Source organism: Cryptomeria japonica, chromosome 4 (assembly GCF_030272615.1).
Source record: "Cryptomeria japonica chromosome 4, Sugi_1.0, whole genome shotgun sequence".
NCBI lineage: Eukaryota > Viridiplantae > Streptophyta > Pinopsida > Cupressales > Cupressaceae > Cryptomeria > Cryptomeria japonica.
The window spans coordinates 398,730,282-398,733,195 of record NC_081408.1 but is presented as its reverse complement, the minus strand read 5'-3'; the positions used below and the strand labels follow the sequence as shown (position 1 = coordinate 398,733,195).

At 37.1% G+C, this 2,914-nt stretch overlaps 1 pseudogene; it reads right to left on the bottom strand.

Annotated features, from left to right (window-relative positions):
* Positions 1 to 417: 417 nt before the first annotated feature.
* LOC131874808 (uncharacterized) lies at positions 418 to 2,069 on the bottom strand (annotated as a pseudogene).
* Positions 2,070 to 2,914: the final 845 nt, after the last annotated feature.

Genomic DNA, 2,914 nt, shown 5'->3' with positions numbered 1-2,914 from the left:
ATCACACAACATGGAAAACAAGAAATACTCAATAAATAACAGGATTCATTGATCTAGTATTATCACAATCTGCACTTGGCCTTCAATATTTTCTCCTCCTAACACTGTTTATCCATTACTTGTCAAGTATAGAACTCTAAAACCCGTGGCTATTAAAATACATAAGACAACATTGTAGCATATTATAATCATCTATTATAAAACCAAAGCACTTGGGAGTGATTCTTTTGTTTGTCACAGTCCAGGAAAACGGTGTCTACTGGAACCTTGAATAACTGACTAGAAAGATTTTTAATTCCTTTTCTTTTTCCTTCTGATTTTTTCACTGTCACTTCCATCCTCCGAGTCAGATGCCCTCACCCTTTTCTTTCTTCTTGTTTTTTCATACTCATTGTCATGCTTTGAATTATTTTTCTTTCTTGGTGACTCCTTACTGCTCTCACTGTCAGTTTCACTCTCAGAATTTGAGTCTGATGTATCAGAATCTGACAAACTTGATGAACTAGAAGAATCGTCATTAGAGGTAGATTCATCTGACTCAGGAATAGACTTTTGTTGTTGCATTACAAGCCTTGGCATATTCTTCAAATACTCACGTAAACTCTCAGTGATACCACCAAGACCATTAGAAGTAAAGAAATTGATAGCAAACCGTGAATTTTTGGGATTGTCCTTTGGAGAAATTGAATCAAAAGACTCCTGCATTGTTGGATCGTTCAACCTTTCATTAAGAAACAATATACCAAGCTGCTCTGCCAGCTCCTGCAAGAGAATATTTATAAAAATATGGGAAGAGGAAGTAGTATCTTCCTCTGTCAGACATATATAAGCAAGACAATGCCATGGAAGAGCATCTGTGCCAGGTAAGTGGGCCAAAAAATTTGCAACATTACGCAGTTTATTTGTTTCCAGTCTGTGTATCATAGAATACTGTTGTACAAAACACTTATCAAAAAATTCCTCATAAATTTTATTGATCATACAAAATCTTTGCCCAATAAGACCATAATAACGAAGGTATGTTCTCTCTTGACCAGGTTCAAGCTTGATCTTTAGTAGCTTATGACTAGCTTCCTCAAAATCAACACTTGACATGATTGTCAAATAAATTGAACGTCTTAAATTGACCAAGTTTGTCTCTGTTTCATCCTGTATTCTCAGTGCTTCCTCACCTTCCTCTTCATCATCATCATCATCATCATCTGAATCATCACCTGAATCATTCTCCCCTTCTGCTTCATCTGAAGAAGCATCTCCAAGGATATCTTTCTTCAGTTTTTCATAGGTTGCCTCATGCTTTAAGAAATCAGGATCTGGCTTGAAAACATCCAAACCAACTTCTTGATCAAGTTCATCTTCTAGGAAAACTTCATGTGTTAACTGATCTGGACGCACAGCTGGATGACCCTTGAACTTAGCTTTGCGAATTGCAAAAAGGCCTTCAATTAAAAATTGTACTCGTTTGTCAATTTCCCCCTCATGGAGAATACCTCTAAATATTTCAAAAATCCCATAGAGACCTTTGGGTGAAAGGTCTTGCAACAAAGAACTGCATTCTTTCACGAACCAAACATCAACCTCTACACTGTCATCTGTGGGGTTCTCTAGTAAAAGGGTGAGAAGTTCCAAGGCAATGATCTCATGTACAACTTGTTGATTCACTAAATGAGCTATGAATTTGGCTGCTGCTATCAACATGTGCTTGTCATTGCATTTGTATGCCCTCTTAAGCTGCAAAATAATTCTTTGCAAAAGCAGATTGCCAACTTTAGGAAATTTTGTATTTACGCCAACAACCAACGCAGCAAAAACATCCGTAAATCAGGGGATGCCATTTGAGATTTCATACAAGACCTACAAAATAGACCCCTCCCATGGATGAGATTCTCTACAAACAACTTTGGAATGATGTTCTTGATGTTAGATGCATTTACCTTGTTTACTAACCCATTGATAGTCTTCCAAAGGGCATCCCATGTCATGAGCTAGTATTCCACACTGCTCTTGTCTTCCACATCTTTCATCATTTGAGCCAGCTTAAATGGGGGAATTTAAACACCCCCACTTCTTCCAACACCCTTCTTAGCTCCTCTTACAACACCTTCGCCAGTCCCATTCTGAGATGGAGCAGACACAACACCAGAAGTTTTCACTTCCACTGCCTCTCTGTCCCTCTTGTTTCCAGAATCCCCTTTACCACTTAATTCATGCTTATTTATGTACATAAACCCATCACGAAGCATGAGTTTTTGCATATAAGCTTGCCCAAATATTTTACAATTATTTTCATCAAGATTCCCTCAGGAGCTGGCAGATCCTGCTTCCATACTTTAATTCTATTTTCTCAAAGGACAATCCTTAAAATCCATGCATTGCAAACAACTTTTTACACCTTTGTTGGTTGTGGTGGCGTCACAGAGAGTTTACATCAATAAATGAAGAACATGCCAATGCTTTTAATGCAGCAGTAGAAGTCTATCTCTTATTCAAAATCTCTAGTGAAACCCCCATGATCTTTTGTTGGAGTAGAATTTGTTATATTCTAGAAAGGGTCTTGTCCTTTGTTGATGGGATATTCATCTACCTCAAGAAATAACTGTTCTTTTCTCCAACAAGAAGTGGAACTAAATGAAGATCTAGCACCATGAAATGAATCCTCAAAAGGATTACTATAGTTAGTTTTGGTAGATAATGATTTGGGTAAAATACTAATGTGGCTTTAGGATACATTATGTACTAGCTTAGTATACTCTAACAAATTTGGTGCGACATGCTACATCCAATTAAGTCTCCATCGGTATCTCTATTGTGTTTATGGATTGGGATTCAATGTACTCTTTTTATACACAAATTTTACTTTCAACTGAGGAGGTTTGTATATACTTACTTGTCTTTCGATTGTATCCCTATTTCA